The sequence below is a fragment of the Podarcis erhardii genome, assembly GCF_964252035.2.
Source record: "Podarcis erhardii genome assembly, chromosome: 9".
Lineage (NCBI taxonomy): Eukaryota > Metazoa > Chordata > Lepidosauria > Squamata > Lacertidae > Podarcis > Podarcis erhardii.
The window spans coordinates 51612597-51627986 of record NC_138512.1 but is presented as its reverse complement, the minus strand read 5'-3'; the positions used below and the strand labels follow the sequence as shown (position 1 = coordinate 51627986).

The window sequence follows — 15390 nt, the reverse complement described above, 5'->3', positions numbered from 1 at the left end:
ATAACTGAAGATAGGTCTAAAAACTGTGCAAAACAAACACCTAAGGCAGAGACTGTCATACTGTTATCATAGAACTGTAAGAGTATGATGGGGCACTAAGGATCATCTAGTCCAACTGCCTGCAATGCAGGAATCACAACTAATATGTCTACAAGATATGGCTGTCCTGTGCAGACTTACTTGCGAGTAAGCACCATTGAACTCAGTGAGACTTGCTTCCACATGCGTATGCCTATGGAGCACAGAACAGAAATTGTTCTTGAAGTAAATTGACAATGCTTTCCAATATAAGTAATTCAAATTGAACCTAAAGGCAGCATTTGATTCTGTATCCAGGGATAGGCTCTGGGCCAAATTGGCCAATATGGGTATTAACAGAAGGTTATTACTTCTGATGATCAAGCTTCATGAGAACAATACCCTCCAGATAAGAGTCGCACAGGACGGCAGACTCTCTAGAGAAATCCCAGTCCATAGAGGAGTCAGACAAGGATGTCTATTAGCCCCATTTTTATTTAACATCTATGTTAACTCCCTGGTCACATGTTGCCGTGAAATCGAAACCCATCCCCCCGTGCTCTCTAACGGCAGAAAAGTACCAGTTTTAATGTATGCGGATGACGCTGTTCTTCTCTCTCAAACCAAAGTGGGCTTGAAAGTTCAGTGACCAATGTAACACTGAGCTGTTAACAATTAACTTTGCCAAAACCAAAATTGTACATTTTAACCGCTCCTTCAGGAAAGATAATTGGAGCGTAAAGGGAAACGCCATTGAACAGACTAAGATCTTCCAATACCTAGGCATTACTTTCTCTTATAATGCCAAATTGTCAACACACCTGACCACATCAGCTATATCAGCAGGAAGAAGTGCAAATGCCATCCTTAGATTATTCAGAAGGAAAGGAGCTGGCTTCCTCCCGATGGCCCTTAAAGTTTTCCAGGCAAAATCGTTAGCCCAACTCCTGTATGGCTCTCAAATTAGCCCTTCTACCAACCTCAAGACCCTTGAAACAGTACAATCAAAATTCTTAAGATCATTATTTGCTACCCCAAAGTGTACACCTAATGCAGTCTTAAGGCAAGAGGCAGGACTGCCCAGAGTGGAATTAAAAGTCTGGGAGCAAGCAATATCCCTCTGGTTGAAAATCCATTACAACCCTAAGGGACTGTTACCTTACTTCCTGGCTGCAGTTCCCTATCCTCCTTGGCTTATGCAAATAACTAACAAGATCAAACAAATTGGCCTAAACCCTGAAAATCTTCTTATTGGAACTCTGAACAAGGCTAAAGTAATTATCACTCAGAGACTCTACGATGTCGAATTACAACAAGAAGACGCCCTACTCCCGGAGACGTATAGATCTTTAAAAGCTTGGTCTAATTTTTCAGCTGCCCCTTACTTAACTAACATCACTAACGAAGCTTATAGATGGGCTTTCTCCAGAGCCCGCTTTGAGACAATGCCCTCAGCAGTGCTGTACGGCAAATTTACGCGGGTACCAATGCATGCGCGTCTCTGCCCCTGTATGTCTAATAAGGTAGAATCTGTCACTCACATCCTTCTATTTTGCGAATTCTATAGTGAAGAACGAGCTCAACTTATTTTGCCGCTTTTATCAAAATTTATACCCCTTCAACATTATTTGGAATCCTCCCCCGAAATTCTACGAAAATACCTTCTGGAAGATTCCTCAAGCTCAATATCATATGAGGTGGCCAAATTTTGCACTTTAGCAATCAGGAAGCGTAAATCTCTTTTGTTGAACGGCACACTGCGAAGCTCCCTTGCGTAATAATTTTCTTTTCTTTTTTCTTTTTTTCTTCTTGATGCTGTTGTTGATTTCCTTTTGTATGATCTTGTGGTGTTCTGTGTCACTGGCTTTTGCCGCAATAAAACTTGACTTGACTTGACTTGAATTCAAATTGAATTCAAGGATACCTACTGCCAAGTAAGTGTGAATAGGAAAAGTGCAATGTGTGGCTTGGTCCTGAGGCCATAGTTTGGGTATGCACTCTAGGACTTCATCCTTACTTCCAAGGAAACTTATCTGTGCTATGCATTGAAAGCAGAATTACACCACTTTAAACAGCCCTCAGATATTTAGCCAACACTGTATCCTATCAAAACCAACAAGCAACAGTTACAGCATAAGCTGTGTTCAGGCCTTTATTATGATTATTTATTAAATTTGTATGCCGCCCTTCATCCAAAGATCCCAGGGAGAATCACAACAGAAAAATATAAAATGAGAATACAAAATACCGTACATAGCAACAACAAAAAACAGTGACCTCCTTCCCACAAACACATTTTAAAAGCCACAGAAATCAGCTTTGATCTTGCACTCTGACAGCTGGATATGAAAAGGAGCAATGGACACTCATGTGTCGGTTCAATTCTTGTATGCTGCTTCAAGCATTTCCATGGAAATGTGAAAACAAATATGAATAAAACTGGTACAGTTTCAGAAGAATAAATAAGATGTGAACTGAAATCACACAGATCAGATTGTAGGATTGGGGATCTGCTGTGTGTTAAAACTTTCAAAATGGCTGTTTCCAGTAACATTCCAGAGAGATCAGTCTGGCTGTTTCAAAGCCCAAATCAGCCTGGATATATGCCCAGGTCAGTACATTAAAAAGCCCACAGAAAAAATATTATCTATGGGAAGTCTCTGTGTACTTTAGTCCAAGCTAGCCAAGTTAAATACTTTCTACATCCCCATGACTGAACCGTGTGTTGATTATCTGCATGTGGATCTGTAATTTCAATATGTTTTAGCATTTTAACTTTTGAATGTTTTAAAGCATGGTTGTGAATTGTCCTTGGATTTTCTTGTTTTATCTTTTTGTAAACCGTTTTGAGGTTATTATTTTTTAACAAGCAGTATATACATTTTATGGCATTAATAAATAAAAATGAGTGCATACACAAAAGGTGGTGCTACCAAAATCTACTGGAGTGTGGCAAAATGAAACAGAGTCAGACTCAAGAGAGTATTTATGAGTCAGAGTCATATGGTGGAATCCCCAGAAAGGAGGAGGAAAGTTAAAGAGACAGCAGATAATGTATGAGAAGTACTTGGCTGCTATAATAAGCCTTTGTATTGGAACCAAAACTAGTTGCCTAAAGGGAAGAACTTTGTTCCTAACTAGAATGTGACTTCTGTACTAAATTGCCATGCATAATATGTGGAGCCTTGCGAAACGTGTTCCTGCATTGAATAGCTGATTACCTACTTGGAGAATTCCGTACACAAAAGGAGTTTTACCTTGAAAGCAAATAGCTCTGCATTACTGGCATTCACTCAAGCAGATGTATTTTTTCACCCAAGGACATTTTGCAAGAAAGTGTCACCATCCTAGAAGTTCAAAATATAAATTGGATATCCATCTTACGGAAACAAACCCATTAGGAAAATTGTACTCAGTATTCAGCACATTTGTACGTACAGTGGTACCTCGGGTTACATACGCTTCAGGTTACATATGCTTCAGGTTACAGACTCCGCTAACCCAGAAATATTACCTCAGGTTAAGAACTTTGCTTCAGGATGAGAACAGAAATCGTGCTCTGGCGGCACGGCAGCAGCAGGAGGCCCGATTAGCTAAAGTGGTGCTTCAGGTTAAGAACAGTTTCAGGTTAAGTACAGACCTCCAGAACAAATTAAGTACTTAACCTGAGGTACCACTGTATTGGATTTCTTAAATGCAGCTGAAATTCACAACACAGTGTGTTAGTGTTACAGACTACAGTGGTACCTTGGTTCTTGAACTTAATCCTTTCTGGGAGTCCGCTGGAGTCCCTAAACCATTCAAAAACCAAGACACAGCTTCCGATTGGCTGCAGGAGCTTCCTGCACTCAGTCGGAATCCACAGAAGCCATGTTGAATGTCCGGCTTCCGAAAAATGTTCGCAAACCAGAACACTTACTTCTGGGTTTGCAGCATTCAGGAGCTGATTTGTTCAGGAGCCAAGCTGTTCATGAACCAAGGTACCACTGTATCATGAAGAGGATTTCTTGGGCTAGCCTATGCAATACAACCTGGCCGAACTAGGGCTGCTAAGAAACAGTTATGGGGCATTGAGGGGCATTGGCAATGCAAGAGAACTGCTCTTATAATAATAACCTCCTTGCCCTGAAGTGTGAACAGGGTTGCCAGGGCAACTGGGCGGGATGCCATAGGAAAAGTTTGGGGCCTTTGGCATGAGGCTTGGCATGGCTGAAACAAAGACTGAGATCCATCTTTGGCTGAAAGGAGGTTGGGAGAGATGCCTTGGACTCCAGAGTTGCACTGCCAAGGGGAACAAGCCCCTCTTGAGATGACCATACTGTAAGAACAGGACTCCATCCAAACTCAGGTGTAAATATGTGAACAAATCATATTTCTTAAAGCTACAACAACCTCCACCAAGTCTTGATTCTCAAAGGAACCCCATGGAATCCTGCTACCACTCAGCAGAGAGAGAAGAAGAAGAAGAGTTTGGATTTGATATCCTACTTTATCACTACCCTAAGGAGTCTCAGTCATTTCACACGCTAGCAAGGTTATGCTTAAAATTCTACAAGGCAGGCTCAAGCAGTATGTGGACCGAGAACTCCCAGGAGTGCAAGCTGGATTTCGAAGGGACAGAGGAACCAGAGACCAAATTGCAAACATGCGCTGGATTATGGAGAAAGCTAGAGAGTTCCAGAAAGACATCTACTTCTGCTTCATTGACTATGCAAAAGCCTTTGACTGTGTCGACCACAGCAAACTATGGCAAGTTCTTAAAGAAATGGGAGTGCCTGATCACCTCATCTGTCTCCTGAGAAATCTCTATGTGGGACAAGAAGCTACAGTTAGAACTGGATATGGAACAACTGATAGGTTCAAAATTGGGAAAGGAGTACGGCAAGGCTGTATATTGTCTCCCTGCTTAATTAACTTACATGCAGAATTCATCATGCGAAAGGCTGGGCTGGATGAATCCCAAGCCGGAATTAAGATTGCCAGAAGAAATATCAACAACCTCAGATATGCAGATGACACAACCTTGATGGCAGAAAGTGAGGGGGAATTAAAGAACCTTTTATTGAAGGTGAAAGAGGAGAGCGCAAAATATGGTCTGAAGCTCAACATCAAAAAAACCAAGATCATGGCCACTGGGCCCATCACCTCCTGGCAAATAGAAGGGGAAGAAATGGAGGCAGTGAGAGATTTTACTTTCTTGGGCTCCATGATCACTGCAGATGGTGACAGCAGCCACGAAATTAAAAGACGCCTGCTTCTTGGGAGAAAAGCAATGACAAACCTAGACAGCATCTTAAAAAGTAGAGACATCACCTTGCCAACAAAGGTCCGTATAGTAAAAGCTATGGTTTTCCCAGTAGTGATGTATGGAAGTGAGAGCTGGACCATAAAGAAGGTTGATCGCCGAAGAATTGATGCTTTTGAATTATGGTGCTGGAGGAGACTCTTGAGAGTCCCATGGACTGCAAGAAGATCAAACGTATCCATTCTTAAGGAAATCAGCCCTGAGTGCTCACTGGAAGGACAGATCGTGAAGCTGAGGCTCCAATACTTTGGCCACCTCATGAGAAGAGAAGACTCCCTGGAAAAGACCCTGATGTTGGGAAAGATGGAGGGCACAAGGAGAAGGGGAAGACAGAGGACGAGATGGTTGGATAGTGTTCTCGAAGCTACCAGCATGAGTCTGACCAAACTGCGGGAGGCAGTGGAAGACAGGAGTGCCTGGCATGCTCTGGTCCATGGAGTCACGAAGAGTCGGACATGACTAAACGACTAAACAACAACAACAAGGAGTCTCAAAGTGGCTAACATTCTCCTTTCCCTTCCTCCCCCACAACAAACACTCTGTGAGGTGAGTGGGGCTGAGAGACCTCAAAGAAGTGTGACTAGCCCAAGGTCACCCAGCAGCTCCATGTGGAGGAGCGGAGACGTGAACCCGGTTCACCAGATTACGAGTCCACCTCTCTTAACCACTACACTGCACTGGCTCAGTGGTGTGCAACTTTTGTCAGTGGTGTGCAACTTTTGTCACAATAGAAATGGTATAAAAACTCTGGAGATGGGCCATAGCTCAGTGGTAGTGCACATGATGCTCTGCATGCAAAAGGTCCCATGCCCAATCCCAGGCAGAGCTGCGAAAGAGTCCTGCCTGAAACCTTGCAGTCAATGTAGGCAGCCCTCAGCTAGATGGAGCAGCAGTCTGATTAGTATAAAGCAGCTTCCTATGCACTCTCACTGGTATTTCATCCAGAATGCTAGAGTTTCTGTTACAGTGTTAGCATTAGCACAAACCAGCACAGAGTAGAATGGATGTACCAAGGGGACTCCTGTGTTTCTTGCTGTAACATGTTCAGAATGATATATGAGTATGTTTCAGGTTGGTGATGGCTCCAAAGCACAGTTAGTACAGGCAAAATATCTCTTTTGAGGGTAGGGGTGGAAAATAAATTAAATTCAGTTCATTTTTAAAGGTGAACCTACCTAAGTCACACTTCCCAAACAACACACAAACTGGTGTGCATGCACATGAAAGCTCATATCAAGAACAAACTTAGTTGGTCTCTAAGGTGCTACTGGAAGGATTTTTTTTTATTTTGTTTAAACTAAAATGTTGCCATTCTTCAAAATTCTCACTTCTCTGAATTTCACAGTGCCTTTCTCCGGAATGCATATACTAGGGTGACGTGTGCATTGAAATGCGTCTGTTACTGAAAATAACAAACGAATTTGCATTATATTAGAGGAATTTGCTTTCCAAAAATGTGTAGATTTGGCAAATTTCATACAAAAATATGTATATTAAGAGAAACTTTATACATACTGATGAATTTTCATGAGGTTTTTTTTTTAAAAAAAGCACTCACATACTGATGTGGAAATGTGAATAACTGATCTTCAGACTGGAAGAAGGTGTACCTAAAAGAAACAAAAATGAACCGATTCACCCACCCATCAAGCACAAAAAGGGCAGGCAGAAGAGGCAAATGGGGGCTGTAAGTCCAGGAAAGGAATTTTAGCCACAAGCAGAGAGAGGAGGTAAGAGAGACAGGAAGGAAGAGAATATCATATACACTAGAAGCCAGGACCATACTCATGCTTCTGTCCCAAAGGAGCTCAGAACTTTAATGTTATGGACTTTAATGTTATGGCCACTATAGGAGGATACAGAAGAAGTCTGTGTTATGCTCTCCCTAAGGAGGCTCGCCTGGTACCTTCATTACATATATTTAGATGAAAATGTTTCTCTTCCACTAAGTGTTTAGCTGATTAACATTCTACAGCCTTTTAAATGTGTCTGTTGGAGTGCACTTGTTGTTTTGTTTTGTTTTTGTTATATTATGTGTTTTGATTTCATATTTTTATGTTGTGAACCACCCCGTGATCTTTGGATGAAAGGCGGTGCACAAATTTTATAGATAGCTAAAATTAAGTTGGGTGAAGGACAACGGTTTGTGCAGCCAACCTATTTTCAACCATGGCCTGTTCAAGACATTTTGCTTCCTGAGGTGGAAAAGCAAACGGCAACATTTAAGTCAATGGGCAGCGTAATCCAAGGCTAATCATGTTATTTTGGCACCTGAGGGAAAAACATATCCACACCTGCTTCCGTCTGAGTGTAAAATTACAATATTTAATACATTAAATAACTGAACAATTTTCACCCTTTCCTGACACCCAGAATCAACTGTCTGAGGGAGCCATCTTTCTCTGTCTAATAGGAGGACCAGCTCCATTTCCAATCCATGTCAAGAGAGTCATGGGTTCCAATGGCAGCTCAATAGGCTCTGATTATAGTGTTATGTGACTTCTTTACAGTTAATTTCCATGGACTGAGAATTGCTCTCTCCACAGCCTAATAGCTATTTTGCAGTGAGCACTAAGCAATATGACAGCTTCATTTTAGAATGATGGGCAGAAAGATTACATGTGTATTTTGATATTGTATATACCAGAAGTCAAAGATGGTGTATCCCTAGGGTAATTGTGATTGTTTGTGAAAGGGGGCTGATTCTTTTCCCATCTGCCATACTTAATCTGAAAGCGGGAAATGCTATTTTGAGGCCCAGTAAAAAAGTATTTTGTGGGAGATCATATTTCATTTTAAACTGTAGCCCATTACAAATGGACATATCGGAAGATGCTTGAATTCTCATGTGATCCCTGGTGTTGCAGCAGAATGCTAATGGGGGGGAAACACCGCCCTACTATAACAACACTTGACTTTGTAGTTATCTTACAGGGGGAAAGCTCATTCTTTCTCCAACCCTCATGTCATTTCATCTAGCTCCTGGAGGCTGGGGGAATTACATTACGGGAAGAACATGAAGTAAGTTTCTGAAACAGAAGAAGCACAGGCCACAAAGGCCCTTAATTGGAAGAAATGCAAAGAAAAATACTGGAGAAAAAGAAAAAATAATGACCAGAGTGCAAGGCATATGCCACATCCAGTGTTCAAATTCTGATCCCTTAGCTACTGGTTTTAGATGGCTATACTTGATTTGGCTGAAAAAGTCAAGGAGTGGCTTGATTTTTATGTGAGCAGTGTGGATTTCATCAAAGCCCCACAGTTCAAGCACTGATTGGGATTGCAGGATAGCCCTATTTACTTATCCTGATCCTCATCCTGTATATTAGCATCAGACCAGCTAATATCCAATATTTGTCTCTTACAGGTAGTATGGGTTGAGGAAGGGGCAGGGAATATCCTAAAATGTGGGAAATAATACAATGCAAATAATTCCAATTGAGATAATCAGCCAGCTAGCATCCAACCATATTGTTTGCCTCATAATTATGATCTTTTATTGGGTGTGGGGGGGCAGGTGAGTTAGCACTAAATAATATCCATTTGAATTAGACTGGATTACACATCCGACGTAATTTTTCCATGGCGCAGTAGACTTCCACAATTACAAATTATTTGTGCATGTTTCAGTGGTATAGTATGGATATAGCCAAGGCCCCAGGCACAGAATTTGGGGGGGGGTGGACCAGATGCCCCCACAGAGTTCCCCATGCCTTGCCTGGCTCCAGAAGTAGGGGCTTGATGAGAGAGAAGGGTGAAGAGCATCCTATATCCTGCCCTTGCCAAGAGCACCCTCTGTGTCCTGCCCCCCCCATGTGCCAAGTGGCGAGGGCAAGGGCTGGGCAAGTGTGCTCTGCCCTGGCCTGGTACACACATGCACTCACCCCGGGCACCAACAAGCAGTCCTGTGCCACTGGTGTGTTTAAGTAGTGTGGAATCTATGAATCAGAAGGTATAAACTTTCACATGAGTTGTTGTGCAATTCTTTATGCTAGAATTAGCAATACACATACTTTAAGGACTTCTACCTTGTAGATGTTTACTCTGTGACATTCCATCATGGGCAGCTTGAGGCTCCTACTTGTGTTTTCCCAAAGCCCTGATCCAGAGAAAGTAAGACATGCTGAGGTCCAGCTGAATGGAATACTTTGTTCAATGGGGATTACACAGCATATTTCCAAAGTCGACATGTTCAAGTAGTACCATGATCGAATCCTGAGCTACATAATGTCCATTCGAATTGGTTACATCCATTTGGCTTAATTACATTCCGTTTTGACCGAATGTAAACATGAATTGCACAGCAGAAGAGATCAAGCACAGCGAAGGGGAAGACTATGAAGAGGTCTGGAAAGAGCAAATCATAGACCGGGACATGTTGAAGAAGAATTCTTGCTGTGGCTTTGTGTGGGATGACGCCTGGATGAATCAGTGAATCTGTATTTTCCAGCTAACCACAATGAAACTTTTCCTCAGTCAGTCCATTTGCAGAAATCCTGCCCCGAAAATAGCACCTCTAAGGCTGCAATCATACACTGATGCTCCACAACTAAGGGCTGATAGTATGTGGAGGAAGCCGTGCTATGCCAGCAGAATGACAGGTGCAGCACCACCATGAAAGAGATGCTGATGGAATGCCCCACTCAGCTGGCAAAGCCATTTCTCCAAACGATACACCAGCAAAATTGATGGAATGGAGCAGTTGTAGGCATGATGGTGGTGGCATAGGCGAGCAGAACACTCATGCAGGAATCTACACCCCTTCAATTCATGGCCGCTGCCACAGCTTTACAGTATTGTAAAGTTTGGTGCAGAAAATCTCTGTAGCAAGTAAAAGGGGACAACACCAAACAAACAGAAGCAAAAACACAAAAGACTAGCCCTCAAAATAGTCCTATATATTTTAAAAACATTGTTCTATAAAACCGTAAAATAGTGAAGAACTTTTTAGGGGTCACATGGGTACAGTTTTCTTATTAAATTCCAGGCAGGTTCTGGTGACATCTGGGACAAGCATGTACAGTGGTACCTCGGGTTAAGAACTTAATTCATTCTGGAGGTCCGTTCTTAACCTGAAACTGTTCTTAACCTGAGGTACCACTTTAGCTAATGGGGCCTCCAGCTGCCGCTGCACAATTTCTGTTCTCATCCTGAAGCAAAGTTCTTAACCCGAGGTACTATTTCTGGGTTAGCGGAGTCTGTAACCTGAAGTGTCTGTAACCTGAAGTGTCTGTAACCCAAGGTACCACTGTACTCAGGACTGTCATGGAATTCTACTCAGTATTGATCCAGAGCAGATTCCAGTGTATAGTTAGCAGAGTAAAAACTTAAACTTAAGTTGCAGGATCCCCCCAAAATTGACCAGAGGCAATTATATTTCATCCAGCAGAGCATTACTGCTACTGAAGGCAAAGGAGCTTAATGGTCACAAATCCAATACATTCAAGATTGGCACTGTCTATAAGAAATCCAGTTGCAGCAGGCTTAACTTAAACTTACAATAACTTATAATAAGTCTAAACATTAACACTACAGTAGAACCTCTACCTGTGACCATAATCCGTTCCGGAGGTCGAAACGGGTCACTGGGAGAGGCACCGTTGCGCGCTGGCATGGGTGGCAAACCCGCTGGTTACTTCCGGGTTTGCTGCAGACGTTGGGCGAAGTGGACGCAAGCAGAGGCGGATGTAAGAAGAGGTTTGACTGTATATACAGAACATCACACCAGAAGGAAAAGAGAAAGAAAGAGAAAGTGAAACCCAGGCTCCTTCTGGCCGGCATGACCTTGACAGAAAGAGATAAGAGTGTTAGGATCCTTGCCTGACAAAGAGAACCAGTTTAAGCTGGCTGCACTCGGCTTTTCTGAAGGAATAACCCAGACATCATGAACCTTCTGCTTCTTTCACACAGAAAAGCTTCCAGAACTCTCTTGAATTAATTAGAACAGTGGAATGCTAATAGGGGGAAAACACCACCCTACAGGACAAGGGTGATAAGACACGGTCACAACTATACACTTATTCACACAGCCCTTGTACTACATTGGAGGTGTCTAGTAGCTGCTACTATCCTGGCCATGTCTTGGCAATGTGGGGAAGGTCTGTAGGTCTGTGGAAGGGACCATGCTTTGCATGTAGAAGATCCCAGAATCAAATCCCGGAATCTCCAGGTAGGGGTGGGATTTGAACCTGGGATCTTAAGACACCTTCCTATGATGTGCTGGGCATCGCTGGGCTATCTTTCCCATGGTGCAGGTGTTAGTTTCTGTTTATGCCACTGTGCAGTGCTTGGAGTCACAAGACTCCAAGACTCCAGAGATTCCAGGCTATTGGAAGTCTCATGGAAGACAGGAGATGGATGCGATGTTACTGGTTTCCTGTTGCTTTGTTGTTCAGTTGCTCTCTGCTTTCACAGAGAGAGGATGTTTCTTTTCTGTCTGCATAACTAGAATTAAAACTCTTTGCAATGTAGCTCATATTTTCTCGTCCTTCCCTGCTGCTGGATACTCTGCGTAATGAGGGAACGTGCCTGGAGCCTTATCAGAGGCCCAGAACGTTAATAATAATAATAATAATAAATTTTATTTATATCCCACCCTCCCCAGCCGAAGCTGGGCTCAGGGCGGCTAACAACAATCAAAATAATCCAACGTTCTAAAAACATTTCATTATAAAAAATAATTAAAATCAAATTGATGGCAACCATTAAGCAAAATTCTGTGCAGATTGCCAGAGGAGGGGGTCAGTCTGCGCCCTGAGCAAAGGCCTGGTGGAACAGCTCTGCCTTGCAGGCCCTGCGGAAAGATGTCAGGTCCCGCAGGGCCCTAGTCTCTTGTGACAGAGCGTTCCACCAGATTGGAGCCACGGCCGAGAAAGCCCTGGCTCTAGTTGAGGCCAGCCTAACCTCTCTGTGGCCTGGGATCTTCAGGGTGTTTTTATTTGCAGACCGTAAGTTCCTCTGTGGGGCATACCAGGAGAGGCGGTCCCGTAGGTACAAGGATCCTAGGCCGTATAGGGCTTTAAAGGTTAAAACCAGCACCTTAAACCTGATCCTGTACTCCACCGGGAGCCAGTGCAGCTGGTATAGTACCAGAAGAATGTGATCATGCAGCGAAGACCCTATAAGGAGTCTCGTCGCGGCATTCTGCACCCGCTGGAGTTCCTGGGTCAGTCTCAAGGGCAGCCCCATGTAGAGCGAGTTACAATAATCCAGTCTGGAGGTGACCGTCGCATGGATCACAGTGGCTAGGTCAGGGCGAGAGAAATAAGGAGCCAACTGCTTAGCTTGGCAGAGATGAAAAAATGCCGCCTTTGTTATAGCTGTAATCTGCGCCTCCATAGAGAGGGAGGTATCAAAGATTACACCCAAACTCTTAACGGATGATGCTGGCACTAATTGCACCCCCGCAAGAGATGGGAGTTGCCCCCTCAATCCCATATCGTCCCGTCCCAGCCAGAGGACCTCTGTCTTCGAAGGATTTAACTTCAACCGGCTCCCACGTAACCATCCAGCCACAGCTTCCAGACATCTGGTCAGTGTGTCTGGGGCCGAGTCAGGATGGCCATCCATCAACAGATAGAGTTGGGTGTCATCAGCATAATGATGGCAGCCCAGCCCAAAACTCTGGACAAGCTGGGCAAGGGGGCGCATAAAGATGTTAAAAAGCATCGGGGAGACCCTGAGGCACTCCACACACCAAGGAGTGGCGTGATGACAATTCCCCCCCCCAAGTGCCACCCTCTGTCCCCGACCAGAGAGAAACGAGCACAGCCATTGAAGGACTGTGCCCTGGATCCCCACGTCGGCAAGGCGGTGGTCCGGGAGTTCGTGATCGACCATGTCGAAGGCTACTGACAGGTCTAGAAGAATCAGCAGCCCCGACCCGCCTCGATCCAGCTGCCTGCGGAGATCATCTGTTAGGGCGACCAGAGCCGTCTCGGTCCCATGACCAGCGCGGAAGCCGGACTGGAATGGATCCAGAGCCGATGTCATCATCAGAGGCGATTCTGAAGGACTCGACCGGAGGATGAGCTTTTCCAGTGATGTGGGTATGGCAGGAAGGAGAAGAGCCAGCCATTGAAGCTGTGCTGTCACTGCGTTCAGCTCCACACCCAGCTCCTCCCGACATCCTGACATTGTGTGCATCGACAGCCCCCAATTGCCCTCGCAAGCTGGCACCTCTGGGTGTAAGCTCCATTGAGCACAGCAAATCTCACTTCCAAGTAAACATGCAGAGGATTGACCTGCTCTTAGAACACTAGCCAATATAATTGAACCCAAGTTCTCATTTACATTAACTTCTCTAGTCATTGAGATGTGGTTTGTATCTATTGCCAATATTAAGAATTCATAACAGCGGTGTCTGGGCCCTGAAGAAGAGAAGCCAGAAAGGGAACATGAAAGGGAAACATCAAGCAGAAAGAACAGAGCAAACGAACCTGAAAAATTCTAATGGTCTGAATCCATACCCCAATTACAAGGATCATTTAAACGTCTCTAGGACCCAGTATTCAATATCTCGAGATAATTAACACCAAAGAGAAAGCAAATAGCTATGGTCTGTTTCTCTTTCCTTTTATGGTCCAGCAGAGTCTGCTTAATTGGCTTGACGCAATGTGTTTCGTCTGGAGATTTCTCTCTCTTTCTGGATAGTATTAGCAAAACTCCACAAAGCTCCCATACATAGATTCATTGAAGATAATCAAGGCACATGTAGAAATATCACTCACATTCCAATAGAGAAAGAAGTGTGTCTCATAAACAATCGCCCAATTAGAGAAGCTTGGAGATGCACACTGGGCCAAGGGGTTTTATTTTTTTATTTCATGAAGAGGCTTTAAGAAATAAGCAGAAGAGGAGCGAGGAAGCATCGAAATGATATAGTAAGATAATATTGACCAATTTAGCAGCCATAATGGAATAAGGAGCAGCAGCAGCAGCAGCAACTGATAATGTCTCCCCTAAGGAATGTCACCAGAGAAAATTCATGACAGATAATAACAACTCGTGGTGTTTAACTCTTAAGCTTCACATCCACAAACAAGAGCGATAATACTGATGGAATACATCAAGTGATGTAAGAGGCTGATGTGACCAGCAAATTTCTCTGCAGACTTCATCACTTTCACTGATTATGTGACTGAAAGCTATGTAAACTGAATTAACTCCACAATGGTATCACAACATTAAATGTGTTTTTTGCCTCAGAGCATCACATGTTGCAATATAAGCAAGCAACTTATTTCATGAATGGAACCTTTTGTTTCATTCTTAGCTGTAAAGGCATGGATCATTTCATGAACAGCATTGTCTGCAATCACTCTGCACTTCTTCACACATTGGCCAGGGTTCCAAAAGGATGTGCACAGAACACAGAGGTTTCTGCCTGAGAGAATTCCCTGTTTCCTTACAGCTACCTACCAGGGTTAATCAGCTGTGCTGTTTATGTTTTGGTTTTAGTTTATTTGTTAATTTGTTTTCCCTCCTTTGCATTCATTGTACTTAACCTTTTTTTCCCTTAAAGCTCAACAAGTACCTCGAGTTAAGAACTTAATTCGTTCCGGAGGTCCATTCTTAATCTGAAACTGTTCTTAACCTGAGGTGCCACTTTAGCTAATGGGGCCTCCTGCTGCTGCCATAGCATTTCTGTTCTCATCCTGAAGCAAAGTTCTTAACCCGAGGTACTATTTCTGGGTTAGCAGAGTCTGCAACCTGAAGCGTCTGTAACCTGAGGTACCACTGTATAATGCCTGAATAAAACAACTAAAGCCAGAGTCATAGAAGAATCATTCATGGAAAGTTGGTGCCCCCATGTGGAGGCCAGACACACAACCCCATGGTACAATTACAGAGCCCCTATCCCTTGCAAGGGCTACTGTGAGCCTGTAAATCAGGGTGGGGAACCTTTTTCAGATTCAGGGCCAGGTTCCTTTCTCTACAACCTGGCAGGGGGCAGGGGGCAGGGGGCAGGGCAAGACAAATGTAAATTTTGCCTTTACAGGAACTTGGGATATCATTGATTATTATATACTTACTTGTATGAGCAGAAATTCATACCTATACATAAC

General features: G+C 43.6%; 1 long non-coding RNA gene across 1 annotated transcript in view; it reads left to right on the top strand.

Moving 5' to 3' along the window:
* Positions 1-15390, top strand: part of LOC309350508 — a 155634-nt gene that overhangs the window by 123607 nt on the left and 16637 nt on the right. The window lies entirely within an intron of this gene.